Here is a 15911-nt window from a genome sequence, read left to right as displayed (position 1 = left end):
CACGATCCGGCCAACATGTATGCGAAGATTGCGAAAGTATCAGCTACATGACGGCAAATACCAGAGCTAATCCTCACCTAACCTGTGTTATCCTCTTAAATATTGATCGGACCCCGGTGTAACTCACTGTTTCAGTGTGCTACAACATTACTACGTGATCCATACCAGACAAAGCCCAGGATCTGTCCAACATGTATTGCGAGAAATGCGTCAGTTTGAGCCAGATGACAGCAAATACCAGACCTAACCCTCGCCATACCAGTGGTATCCTCTCAAATATTGATCAGACCCCGGTTTATCCCACTGTTGCAGTGTGGTACCACATTACTACCTGATCCAAACCAAAAAACGCCCATGAGCTGGCCAACAAGTATGCGAAAAATGCGAATGTATGAGCCAGATGATGGCAAATACCAGACCTAACCCTGACCTAACTGGTGTTATCCTCTAAAATATTGATCGGACCCAGGTTTAGCTCATTGTTTAAGTGCGGTACCACATTACAAAGTGAACCAAACCAGAAAAATCCCAGGATCTGGCTAACAAGTATGCGAAGAATGCGAAAGTATGAGCCAGATGACTGCAAATACCAGACCTAACCCTGACCTAACCGGTGTCGTCCTCTAAAATATTGATCGAAACCAAGCTTAATTGCCTGTTTGGGTGTTGTACCAAATTACTACGTGATCCAAAACAGAAAGAGCCCAGGATCTGGCCAACAAGTATGCGAAAAATGCGAAAGTATGAGCCAGATGAGGGCAAATCCCAGAGCTAGCCCTGACCTAACCGGTGTTATCCTCTAAAATATTAATCGAACCCAGGTTTAGCTCACTGTTTCAGTGTGGTACCACTTTACAACGTGCTCCAATGCGGAAAAAGCATAACATCTGGCCAGCAAGTATGCGAAAAATGCGAAAGTATGTGCCAGATGATGGCAAAGACCAGACCTAACCCTGACCTAACCGGTGTTATCCTCTTAAATATTGATCGGACGCAGGCTTAACTCACTGTTTCAATGTGATACCACATTAATACCTGATCCAAACCAGAAAAAGCCCAGGATCTGGCCAACAAGCATGCGAAGAATGCGAAAGTATGAGCCTGATGACAGCAAATACCAGACCCAACCCAGACGTATCCGGCGTTATCCTCTAAAATACTGATCGAATCCAGGTTTAGCTCACTGTTTCTGTGTGGTACCACATTATTACGTGATCCAAACAAGAAAAAGCCCAGGATCTGGCCAACAAGTATGCGAAGAATGCGAATGTATGAGCCAGATGATGGCAAATACCAGACCTAACCCTGACCTAACCGGTGTTATCCTTTTAAATATTGATCGGACCCAGGTCTAACTCACTGTTTCAATGTGGTACCACATTACTACGTGATCCACACCAGAAAAGGGCCAGGATCTGGCCAACAAGTATGCGAAGAATGCGAATGTATGAGCCAGATGATGGCAAATACCAGACCTATCCCTGACCTAACCGGTGTTATACTTTTAAATATTATTCGAACCCAGGTTTAACTCACTGTTTCAGTGTGGTACCTCATTACTACGTGATCCAAACCAGAAAAAGGCTAGGATCTTGCCAACAAGTATGCGAGAAATGCGGAAGTATGGGCCCGATGACTTCAAATACCAGACCTAACACAAACCTAACCCGTGTTATCATCTTAAATATTCATTGGACCCAGGTTTAACACAGTGTTTCACTGTGGTACTTCATTACTACGTGATCCAAACCAGAAAAAGCCCAGGATCTGGCCAACAAGTATGCGTAAAATGTGAAGGCATGACCCCGATAATGCCAAATACCAGACCTAACCCTGACCTAACCGCCGTTATCCTCTAAAATATTATTGGAACCCAGGTTTAACTCACTGTTTCAGTGTGGTACCTCATTACTACGTGATCCAAACCAGAAAAAGGCTAGGATCTTGCCAACAAGTATGCGAGAAATGCGGAAGTATGAGCCCGATGACTTCAAATACCAGTCCTAACACAAACCTAACCCGTGTTATCCTCTTGAATATTCATTGGACCCAGGTTTAACACAGTGTTTCACTGTGGTACCTCATTACTGCGTGATCCAAACCAGAAAAAGCCCAGGATCAAGCCAACAAGCATTGCGAGAAATGCGATATCATGATCCAGATGATGGCAAATACCGGACCTAACCCTGGCCAAACCGGTGTTATTCTCTAAAATATCGATAGAATCCATGTTTAACTCGCAGTTCCAGTCTGGTAGCACATTACTACGTGAACCAAACCAGAAGGAGCCCAGGATCTGGCCAACAAGTATGCGAAAAATGAGAAAGTGTGAGCCAGATGATGGTAATTACTAGACCTAACACAAACCTAAACGGTGTTATCCTCTAAAATATTAATCGCACCCAGGTTTCACACACTGTTTCAGTGTGGTACCTCATTACTACGTGATCCAAACCATAGAGAGCCCAGGATCAAGCCAACAAGTATTGCGAGAAGTGCGATAGTATGAGCGAGATGATGGCAAATACCAGAACTAACCCTGAACTATCCGGTGTTATCGTCTAATATATTAATCGAACCTAGGTTTAGCTCACTGATTCGGTGTAGTACCTCATTACTACGTGATACAACCCAGAAATATCCCTGGATCTGGCAAACAAGTATGCGAAGTATGCGATAGTATGAGCCCGATGATTGCAAATACCAGACCTAACACAAACCTAAACGGTGTTCTCCTCTAAAATATTTAGGGAACCACGATTAATTGCCTGTTTCGGTGCGCTACCTCATTGCTACGTGATCGAAACCAGAAAAGCCCAGGACCTAGCCAACAAGTATGCGAAAAATGCGAAAATATGAGCCAGATGAGAGCAAATACCAGAACTAACCCCGACCTAACCGGTATTATCCTCTAAAATATAGATCGAAACCAGGTTTCTCACACTGTTTCAGTGTGGTACCACATTACTCCGTGAACCAAACTAGAAAAGGCCCAGGATCTGGCCAACAGGTATGCGAAAAACGCGAAACTATGAGCCAGACGATGGCAAATACCAGACCTATCCCAGACCTAACTGGTGTTATCCTCTAAAATATCGATCGAATCCAGGTTTAACTCGCAGTTCCAGTCTGATACCACATTACTACGTGAACCAAACCAGAAGGAGCCGAGGATCTGGCCAACAAGTACGCGAAAAATGCGAAAGTATTAGCCAGATGATGGCAAATACCAGACCTATCCCAGTCCTAACTGGTGTTATCCTCTAAAATATTAATCGCACCCAGGTTTCACACACTGTTTCAGTGTGGTACCTCATTGCTACGTGATCCAAACCATAGAGAGCCCAGGATCAAGCCAACAAGTATTGCGAGAATTGCGTTTGTATGAGCCAGATGATGGTAATTACCAGACTTAACCCAGACCTAACCGGTGTTATCTTCTAAAATATAGGGCGGATCCAGGTTTAATGCACTGTTTAAGTGCGGTACCTCATTACTACGTGATCCAAACCAGAAAAAGCCCAGGATATAGCCAACAAGTATGCGTAAAATGCGAAAGTATTAGCCAGATGATGGCAAATACCCGACCTATCCCAGTCCTAACTGGTGTTATCCTCTAACATATTAATCGCACCCAGGTTTCACACACTGTTTCAGTGTGGTACCTCATTGCTACGTGATCCAAACCATAGAGAGCCCAGGATCAAGCCAACAAGTATTGCGAGAATTGCGTTTGTATGAGCCAGATGATGGCAATTACCAGACCTAACCCAGACCTAACCAGTGTTATCCTCTAAAATATAGGGCGGATCCAGGTTTAATGCACTGTTTCAGTGCGGTACCTCATTACTACGTGATCCAAACCAGAAAAAGCCCAGGATCAAGCCAACAAGTATTGCGAGAAATGCGATAGTATGAGCCAGTTGATGGCAAATATCAGACCTAACCCTGACCTAACCGGTGTTACCTTCTAAAATATAGATCAAATCCAGGTTTAATGCACTGTTTAAGTGTGGTACCACTGTAATACGTGATCCAAACCAGAAAAAGCCCAGGATCAAGCCAACTAGTATTGCGAGAAATGCGACAGTATGAACCAGATGGTGGTAAATACCAAACCTAACCCAGACCTATCCGGTGTTATCCTCTAAAATATTAATCGAACCCAGGTTTAACTCACTGTTTCAGTGTGGTACCTCATTACTACGTGATCCAAACCAGAAAAAGCCCAGGATATTGCCAACAAGTATGGGAGAAATGCGACAGTATGAACAAGATGTTGGCAAATACCAAACCTAACCCAGACCTATCCGGTGTTATCCTCTAAAATATTAATCGAACCCAGGTTTAACTCACTGTTTCAGTGTGGTACCTCATTACTACGTGATCCAAACCAGAAAAAGCCCAGGATCTGGCCAACAAGTATGCGTAAAATGTGAAAGCATGACCCCGATAATGCCAAATACCAGACCTAACCCTGACCTAACCGGCGTTATCCTCTAAAATATTATTCGAACCCAGGTTTAACTCACTGTTCCAGTGTGGTACCATATTACAATGTGATCCAAACCAGAAAATGCCCAGGATCTGGCCAACATGTATGGGAAAAATGCGGAAGTATTAGCCAGATAGTGGCAAATACCGGACCTAACCCCTGGCCAAACCGGTGTTATCCTCTTAAATATCGATCGAATCCAGGTTTAACTCGCCGTTTCAGTGTGGTACCACAATGCTACTGGAACCAGACCAGAAAAAGCGCAGGATCTGGCCAACAAGTTTGCGAAGAATGCGAAAGTATGGGCCAGAGGATTGCAAATACCAGACCAAACACAAACCTACACGGCGTTATCTTCTAAAATATAGATCGAATCCAGGTCTCATGCACTGTCTCAGTGTGGTACCACATTACTACGTGATTCCAACCAGAAAAAGCCCAGGATCTTGCCAACAAGTATGCAAAAAATGCGAAATTATTAGCCAGATGACGGCAAATACCGGAACTAACCCTCACCTTACCTGTGTTACCCTCTTAAATATTGATCGGACCCCGGTTGAAATCACTGTTTCAGTGTGGTACCACATTACTACGTGATCCATACCAGAAGAAGCCCCGGATCTGGCCAACAAGTATGCGAAGAATGCGAAAGTATGAGCCTGATGATTGCAAATACCAGACCTAACGCAGACCCTGCAGGCGTTATCCACTAAAGTATTAACCGCAACCGGGTTTAATTGCCTGTTTCGGTATGGTACCTCATTACTACGTGATCCACACCAGAAAAAGCCCTGGATCTGGCAAACAAGTTTGCGTAAAATGCGAAGGTATGAGCTACATGATGGCAAACGCCAGACCTAATCCTGACCTAACCGGTGAAATCCTTTAACATATAGATCGAATCCAGGTTTAATTCACAGTTTCAGTGTGGTACTTCATCACAACGTGATCCAAACTAGAAAATACCCAGAAACTGGCCAACATGTATGCAAAAAATGCGGAAGTATGAGCAAGATAATGGCAAATGCCAGACCTAACGCAGACCTAACCGGTGTTATCCTCTAAAATAATAATCGAACCCAGGTTTAACTCACTGTTCCAGTGTGGTACCACATTACAAAGTGATCCAAACCAGAAAATGCCCACGATCCGGCCAACATGTATGCGAAAATTGCGAAAGTATCAGCTACATGACGGCAAATACCAGAGCTAATCCTCACCTAACCTGTGTTATCCTCTTAAATATTGATCGGACCCAGGTTTAGCTCACTGTTTCAGTGTGGTACCACATTACTACGTGATCCGAACCAGAAAAAGCCCAGGATCTGGCCAACAAGTATGCGAAGAATGCGAAAGTATGAGCCAGATGATGGCAAATACCAGACCTAACCGTCACCTAACCTGTGTTATCCTCTTAAATATTGATCGGACCCCGGTTTAACTCACTGTTTCAGTGTGCTACAACATTACTACGTGATCCATACCAGACAAAGCCCAGGATCTGACCAACATGTATTGCGAGAAATGCGAAAGTATGAGACTGATGACAGCAAATACCAGACCTAACCCTCGCCATACCAGTGGTATCCTCTCAAATATTGATCAGACCCCGGTTTATCCCACTGTTGCAGTGTGGTACCACATTACCACCTGATCCAAACCAAAAAACGCCCATGAGCTGGCCAACAAGTATGCGAAAAATGCGAATGTATGAGCCAGATGATAGCAAATACCAGACCTAACCGTCACCTAACCTGTGTTATCCTCTTAAATATTGATCGGACCCAGGTTTAGCTCATTGTTTAAGTGCGGTACCACATTACAAAGTGAACCAAACCAGAAAAATCCCAGGATCTGGCTAACAAGTATGCGAAGAATGCGAAAGTATGAGCCAGATGACTGCAAATACCAGACCTAACCCTGACCTAACCGGTGTCGTCCTCTAAAATATTGATCGAAACCAAGCTTAATTGCCTGTCTGGGTGTTGTACCAAATTACTACGTGATCCAAAACAGAAAGAGCCCAGGATCTGGCCAACAAGTATGCGAAAAATGCGAAAGTATGAGCCAGATGAGGGCAAATCCCAGAGCTAGCCCTGACCTAACCGGTGTTATCCTCTAAAATATTAATCGAACCCAGGTTTAGCTCACTGTTTCAGTGTGGTACCACTTTACAACGTGCTCCAATGCGGAAAAAGCATAACATCTGGCCAGCAAGTATGCGAAAAATGCGAAAGTATGTGCCAGATGATGGCAAAGACCAGACCTAACCCTGACCTAACCGGTGTTATCCTCTTAAATATTGATCGGACGCAGGCTTAACTCACTGTTTCAATGTGATACCACATTAATACCTGATCCAAACCAGAAAAAGCCCAGGATCTGGCCAACAAGCATGCGAAGAATGCGAAAGTATGAGCCTGATGACAGCAAATACCAGACCCAACCCAGACGTATCCGGCGTTATCCTCTAAAATACTGATCGAATCCAGGTTTAGCTCACTGTTTCTGTGTGGTACCACATTATTACGTGATCCAAACAAGAAAAAGCCCAGGATCTGGCCAACAAGTATGCGAAGAATGCGAATGTATGAGCCAGATGATGGCAAATACCAGACCTAACCCTGACCTAACCGGTGTTATCCTTTTAAATATTGATCGGACCCAGGTCTAACTCACTGTTTCAATGTGGTACCACATTACTACGTCATACAAACCAGAAAAAGCCCGGGCTCTGGCCAACAAGTACGCGAAAAATGAGAAAGTATGAGCCACATGATGGTAATTACCAGACCTAACCCAGACCTAACCGGTGTTATCTTCTAAAATTTAGATCGGATCCAGGTTTAATGCACTGGTTCAGTGTGGTACCACATTACTACGTGATCCACACCAGAAAAGGGCCAGGATCTGGCCAACAAGTATGCGAAGAATGCGAATGTATGAGCCAGATGATGGCAAATACCAGACCTATCCCTGACCTAACCGGTGTTATACTTTTAAATATTATTCGAACCCAGGTTTAACTCACTGTTTCAGTGTGGTACCTCATTACTACGTGATCCAAACCAGAAAAAGGCTAGGATCTTGCCAACAAGTATGCGAGAAATGCGGAAGTATGGGCCCGATGACTTCAAATACCAGACCTAACACAAACCTAACCCGTGTTATCATCTTAAATATTCATTGGACCCAGGTTTAACACAGTGTTTCACTGTGGTACTTCATTACTACGTGATCCAAACCAGAAAAAGCCCAGGATCTGGCCAACAAGTATGCGTAAAATGTGAAGGCATGACCCCGATAATGCCAAATACCAGACCTAACCCTGACCTAACCGCCGTTATCCTCTAAAATATTATTGGAACCCAGGTTTAACTCACTGTTTCAGTGTGGTACCTCATTACTACGTGATTCAAACCAGAAAAAGGCTAGGATCTTGCCAACAAGTATGCGAGAAATGCGGAAGTATGAGCCCGATGACTTCAAATACCAGTCCTAACACAAACCTAACCCGTGTTATCCTCTTGAATATTCATTGGACCCAGGTTTAACACAGTGTTTCACTGTGGTACCTCATTACTGCGTGATCCAAACCAGAAAAAGCCCAGGATCAAGCCAACAAGCATTGCGAGAAATGCGATATCATGATCCAGATGATGGCAAATACCGGACCTAACCCTGGCCAAACCGGTGTTATTCTCTAAAATATCGATAGAATCCATGTTTAACTCGCAGTTCCAGTCTGGTAGCACATTACTACGTGAACCAAACCAGAAGGAGCCCAGGATCTGGCCAACAAGTATGCGAAAAATGAGAAAGTATGAGCCAGATGATGGTAATTACTAGACCTAACACAAACCTAAACGGTGTTATCCTCTAAAATATTAATCGCACCCAGGTTTCACACACTGTTTCAGTGTGGTACCTCATTACTACGTGATCCAAACCATAGAGAGCCCACGATCAAGCCAACAAGTATTGCGAGAAGTGCGATAGTATGAGCGAGATGATGGCAAATACCAGAACTAACCCTGAACTATCCGGTGTTATCCTCTAATATATTAATCGAACCTAGGTTTAGCTCACTGATTCGGTGTAGTACCTCATTACTACGTGATACAACCCAGAAATAGCCCTGGATCTGGCAAACAAGTATGCGAAGTATGCGATAGTATGAGCCCGATAATTGCAAATACCAGACCTAACACAAACCTAAACGGTGTTTTCCTCTAAAATATTTAGGGAACCACGATTAATTGCCTGTTTCGGTGCGCTACCTCATTGCTACGTGATCGAAACCAGAAAAGCCCAGGACCTAGCCAACAAGTATGCGAAAAATGCGAAAATATGAGCCAGATGAGAGCAAATACCAGAACTAACCCCGACCTAACCGGTATTATCCTCTAAAATATAGATCGAAACCAGGTTTCTCACACTGTTTCAGTGTGGTACCACATTACTCCGTGAACCAAACTAGAAAAGGCCCAGGATCTGGCCAACAGGTATGCGAAAAACGCGAAACTATGAGCCAGATGATGGCAAATACCAGACCTATCCCAGACCTAACTGGTGTTATCCTCTAAAATATCGATCGAATCCAGGTTTAACTCGCAGTTCCAGTCTGGTACCACATTACTACGTGAACCAAACCAGAAGGAGCCGAGGATCTGGCCAACAAGTACGCGAAAAATGCGAAAGTATTAGCCAGATGATGGTAAATACCAGACCTATCCCAGTCCTAACTGGTGTTATCCTCTAAAATATTAATCGCACCCAGGTTTCACACACTGTTTCAGTGTGGTACCTCATTGCTACGTGATCCAAACCATAGAGAGCCCAGGATCAAGCCAACAAGTATTGCGAGAATTGCGTTTGTATGAGCCAGATGATGGTAATTACCAGACCTAACCCAGGCCTAACCGGTGTTATCTTCTAAAATATAGGGCGGATCCAGGTTTAATGCACTGTTTAAGTGCGGTACCTCATTACTACGTGATCCAAACCAGAAAAAGCCCAGGATATAGCCAACAAGTATGCGTAAAATGCGAAAGTATTAGCCAGATGATGGCAAATACCAGACCTATCCAAGTCCTAACTGGTGTTATCCTCTAACATATTAATCGCACCCAGGTTTCACACACTGTTTCAGTGTGGTACCTCATTGCTACGTGATCCAAACCATAGAGAGCCCAGGATCAAGCCAACAAGTATTGCGAGAATTGCGTTTGTATGAGCCAGATGATGGCAATTACCAGACCTAACCCAGACCTAACCAGTGTTATCCTCTAAAATATAGGGCGGATCCAGGTTTAATGCACTGTTTCAGTGCGGTACCTCATTACTACGTGATCCAAACCAGAAAAAGCACAGGATCAAGCCAACAAGTATTGCGAGAAATGCGATAGTATGAGCCAGTTGATGGCAAATATCAGACCTAACCCTGACCTAACCGGTGTTACCCTCTAAAATATAGATCAAATCCAGGTTTAATGCACTGTTTAAGTGTGGTACCACTGTAATACGTGATCCAAACCAGAAAAAGCCCAGGATCAAGCCAACTAGTATTGCGAGAAATGCGACAGTATGAACCAGATGGTGGTAAATACCAAACCTAACCCAGACCTATCCGGTGTTATCCTCTAAAATATTTATCGAACCCAGGTTTAACTCACTGTTTCAGTGTGGTACCTCATTACTACGTGATCCAAACCAGAAAAAGCCCTGGATATTGCCAACAAGTATGGGAGAAATGCGACAGTATGAACAAGATGGTGGCAAATACCAAACCTAACCCAGACCTATCCGGTGTGATCCTCTAAAATATTAATCGAACCCAGGTTTAACTCACTGTTTCAGTGTGGTACCTCATTACTACGTGATCCAAACCAGAAAAAGCCCAGGATCTGGCCAACAAGTATGCGTAAAATGTGAAAGCATGACCCCGATATTGCCAAATACCAGACCTAACCCTGACCTAACCGGCGTTATCCTCTAAAATATTATTCGAACCCAGGTTTAACTCACTGTTCCAGTGTGGTACCATATTACAATGTGATCCAAACCAGAAAATGCCCAGGATCTGGCCAACATGTATGCGAAACATGCGGAAGTATTAGCCAGATAGTGGCAAATACCGGACCTAACCCCTGGCCAAACCGGTGTTATCCTCTTAAATATCGATCGAATCCAGGTTTAACTCGCCGTTTCAGTGTGGTACCACAATGCTACTAGAACCAGACCCTGAAAAAGCGCAGGATCTGGCCAACAAGTTTGCGAAGAATGCGAAAGTATGGGCCAGTGGATTGCAAATACCAGACCAAACACAAACCTACACGGCGTTATCTTCTAAAATATAGATCGAATCCAGGTCTCATGCACTGTCTCAGTGTGGTACCACATTACTACGTGATTCCAACCAGAAAAAGCCCAGGATCTTGCCAACAAGTATGCAAAAAATGCGAAATTATTAGCCAGATGACGGCAAATACCGGAACTAACCCTCACCTTACCTGTGTTATCCTCTTAAATATTGATCGGACCCCGGTTGAAATCACTGTTTCAGTGTGGTACCACATTACTACGTGATCCATACCAGAAGAAGCCCCGGATCTGGCCAACAAGTATGCGAAGAATGCGAAAGTATGAGCCTGATGATTGCAAATACCAGACCTAACGCAGACCCTGCAGGCGTTATCCACTAAAGTATTAACCGCAACCGGGTTTAATTGCCTGTTTCGGTATGGTACCTCATTACTACGTGATCCACACCAGAAAAAGCCCTGGATCTGGCAAACAAGTTTGCGTAAAATGCGAAGGTATGAGCTACATGATGGCAAACGCCAGACCTAATCCTGACCTAACCGGTGTAATCCTTTAACATATAGATCGAATCCAGGTTTAATTCACAGTTTCAGTGTGGTACTTCATCACAACGTGATCCAAACTAGGAAATACCCAGAAACTGGCCAACATGTATGCAAAAAATGCGGAAGTATGAGCAAGATAATGGCAAATGCCAGACCTAACGCAGACCTAACCGGTGTTATCCTCTAAAATAATAATCGAACCCAGGTTTAACTCACTGTTCCAGTGTGGTACCACATTACAAAGTGATCCAAACCAGAAAATGCCCACGATCCGGCCAACATGTATGCGAAAAATGCGGAAGTATGAGCCAGATAATGGCAAATACCGGACCTAACCCTGGCCAAACCGGTGTAATCCTTTAACATATGGATCGAATCCAGGTTTCATTCACTGTTTCAGTGTGGTACAACATTACTACGTGATCCACACCAGAAAAAGCCCAGCATCTGGCCGACAAGTATGCGAAAAAAAATGCGCAATTATGAGCCAGATAATGGCAAGTAGCAGACCAAACCCTGACCTACCCAGTGTTATCCTCTAAAATATTAGTCGAACCCAGGTTTAACTCACTGTTTCAGTGTGATACAACGTTACCTACATGATCCAAACCGGAAAAAACCCAGAATGTGGCCAAACAAGTTTGCGTAAAATGCGAAGGTATGAGCTACATGATGGCAAACGCCAGACCTAATCCTGACCTAACCGGTGTAATCCTTTAACATATAGATCGAATCCAGGTTTAATTCACAGTTTCAGTGTGGTACTTCATCACAACGTGATCCAAACTAGAAAATACCCAGAAACTGGCCAACATATATGCAAAAAATGCGGAAGTATGAGCAAGATAATGGCAAATGCCAGACCTAACGCAGACCTAACTGGTGTTATCCTCTAAAATATTAATCGGAACCAGGTCCAATTGCCTGTTTCTGTGTGGTTCCACATTACTACGTGATCCACACCAGAAAAAGCCCAGGATCTGGCCGACAAGTATGCGAAAAAAAAATGCGCAATTATGAGCCAGATAATGGCAAGTAGCAGACCAAACCCTGACCTACCCGGTGTTATCCTCTAAAATATTAATCGAACCCAGGTTTAACTGACTGTTCCAGTGTGGTACTTCATTACTACGTGATCCAAACCAGAAAAAGCCCAGGATCATGCCAACAAGTATGCGAGGAATGCGACAGTATGAACCAGATGGTGGCAAATACCAGACCTAAGCCCGACCTAACCGGTGTTATCCTCTAAAATATTAATCGAAACCAGGTTTAACTCACTGTTCCAGTGTGGTACCACATTACAATGTGATCCAAACCAGAAAATGCCCACGATCCGGCCAACATGTATGCGAAAAATGCGGAAGTATGAGCCAGATAATGGCAAATACCGGACCTAACCCTGGCCAAACCGGTGTAATCCTTTAACATATAGATCGAATCCAGGTTTCATTCACTGTTTCAGTGTGGTACAACATTACTACGTGATCCACACCAGAAAAAGCCCAGCATCTGGCCGACAAGTATGCGAAAAAAAATGCGCAATTATGAGCCAGATAATGGCATGTAGCAGACCAAACCCTGACCTACCCAGTGTTATCCTCTAAAATATTAGTGGAACCCAGGTTTAACTCACTGTTTCAGTGTGATACAACGTTACCTACATGATCCAAACCGGAAAAAACCCAGAATGTGGCCAACAAGTTTGCGAAAAATGCGAAAGTATGAGCTAGATGATGGCAGACGACATACCTAACCCAGACCTAACCGGTGTTATCCTCTAAAATATTAATCGAACCCAGGTTCAACTCACTGTTTCAGTGTGGTACCTCATTACTACGTGATCCAATCCAGAAAAAGCCTAGGATCTGGCCAACATGTATGCGAAAAATGCGGAAGTATCAGCCAGATAATGGCAAATACCGGACCTAACCCTGGCCAAACCGGTGTTATCCTCTTAAATATCGATGGAATCCAGGTTTAACTCGCCGTTTCAGTGTGGTACCACAATGCTACCAGAACCAGACCAGAAAAAGCGCAGGATCTGGCCAACAAGTATGCGAAGAATGCGAACGTATGAGCCTGATGGCTGCAAATACCAGACCTAACACAAACCCAAACGGCGTTATCTTCTAAAATATAGATCGAATCCAGGTTTACTTCACTGTTTCAGTGTGGTACCTGATCACAACGTGATCCAAACCAGAAAATACCCAGAATCTGGCCAACATGTATGCAAAAAATGCGGAAGTATGAGCCAGATAATGGCAAATGCCAGACCTATCGCAGACCTAACCGGCGTTATCCTCTAAAGTATTAACCGTAACCGGGATTAATTGCCTGTTTCGGTGTGGTACCTCATTACTACGTGATCCAAACCAGATAAAGCTCTGGATCTGGCAAACAAGTATGCGAAGAATGCGAAAGTATGGGCCAGAGGATTGCAAATACCAGACCAAACGCAAACCTACACGGCGTTATCTTCTAAAATATAGATCGAATCCAGGTCTAATGCACTGTCTCAGTGTGGTACCACATTACTACGTGATTCCAACCAGAAAAATCCCAGGATCAAGCCGACAAGTATTGCGAGAAATGCGATAATATGAGGCAGATTATGGCAAATACCAGACCTAACGCAGACCTAACCGGCGTTATCCTCTAAAGTATTAACCGGAACCGGGATTAATTGCCTGTTTCGGTATGGTACCACATTACTACGTGATCCAAACCAGAAAAAGCCCACGATCTGACCAACAAGTATGCGAAAAATGCGAAAGCATGAGACAGATCATGGCAAATACCATAACTAACCCTGACCTAACCGGTGTTATCCTCTAAAATATTAATCGATCCCAGGTTTAACTCACTGTTTCATTGTGGTTCCTCATTACTACGTGATCCAAACTATAAAAAGCCAACAAGTATGCGAAGGGAGGATCTGGCCAACAAGTATGCGAAGAATGCGAATGTATGAGCCAGATGATGGCAAATACCAGACCTAACCCTGACCTAACCGGTGTTATACTTTTAAATATTATTCGAACCCAGGTTTAACTCACTGTTTCAGTGTGGTACCTCATTACTACGTGATCCAAACCAGAAAAAGCCCAGGATCAAGCCAACATGTATTGCGAGAAATGCGTCAGTAGGAGCCACATGATGGAAAATAACAGACCTAACACAGACCTAACCGGTGTTATCCTCTAAAATATTGATCGGACCCAGGTTTAACTCACTGTTTCAGTGTGGTACCACATTACTTCGTGATCGAAGCCAGTAAAAGCGCAGGATCTGGCCAACAAGTACGCGAAAAATGCGAATGTATGAGCCAGATGATGGCAAATACCAGGCCTAACCCTGACCGAACCGGTGTCACCCTCTAAAATATTGATCGGACCCAGGGCTATCTCACAGTTTCAGTGTGGTACCACATTACTACGTCATCCAAACCAGAAAAATCCCTGGATCTGGCCAACACGTATGCGAAAAATGCGAAAGTATGAGCCAGATCATGGCAAATACCTGACCTAACCATGACCTAACCGGCGTTATCCCCTAAAATATTAATCGGAACCAGGTTTAATTGACTGTTTCTGTGTGGTACCACATTACTTCGTGATGGAAGCCAGAAAAAGCCCTGGATCTGGCCAACACGTATGCGAAGAATGCGAAAGTATGAGCCAGATGACTGCAAATACCAGACCTAACCCTGACCTAACCGGTGTTATCCTCTTAAATATTGATCGGAACCAGGTTTAATTGACTGTTTGGGTGTGGTACCACATTACTACGTGATCCAAACCAGAAAAAGCCCAGGATCTGGCCAAAAAGTATGCGCAAAATGCGAAAGTGTGAGCCAGATGAGGGCAATTCCCCGACCTATCCCAAACCTAACCGGTGTCGTCCTCTAAAATATTGATCGAATCCAGGTTTAACTCACTGTTTCTGTGTGGTACCACATTACTTCGTGATCCAAGCCAGAAAAAACCCACAGCATGTGGCCAACAAGTATGCGAAAAATGCGAAAGTATCAGCCAGATGAGGGCAAATCCCAGAGCTAGCCCTGACCTAACCGGTGTTATCCTCTTAAATATTCATCGGACCCAGGTCTAACTAACTGTTTCAGTGTGGTACCACGTTACTACGTCATCTAAACCAGAAAAAGCCAAGGATCCGGCCAACAAGTATGCGAAAAATGCGAAAGTATGAGCCAGATCATGGCAAATACCAGAGCTAACCCAGACCTAATCGGCGATATACCCTAAAATATTAATCGAACCCAGGTTTAGCTCACTGTTTCAGTGTGGTACCACTTTACAACGTGCTCCAATGCAGAAAAAGCACAGCATCTGGCCAACAAGTATGCGAAAAATGCGAAAGTATGAGCCAGATGATGCCAAATACCAGACCTAACCATGACCTAACCGGCGTTATCCCCTAAAATATTAATCGGAACCAGGTTTAATTGACCGTTTCTGTGTGGTACCACATTACTTCGTGATCGAAGCCTGAAAAAGCCCAGGATCTGGCCAACAAGTACGCGA

The sequence above is a fragment of the Colletes latitarsis genome, chromosome 12, assembly GCF_051014445.1.
Source record: "Colletes latitarsis isolate SP2378_abdomen chromosome 12, iyColLati1, whole genome shotgun sequence".
Classification (NCBI taxonomy): domain Eukaryota; kingdom Metazoa; phylum Arthropoda; class Insecta; order Hymenoptera; family Colletidae; genus Colletes; species Colletes latitarsis.
The sequence above is the reverse complement of the archived record's forward strand: the minus strand, read 5'-3'. Positions refer to the sequence as shown.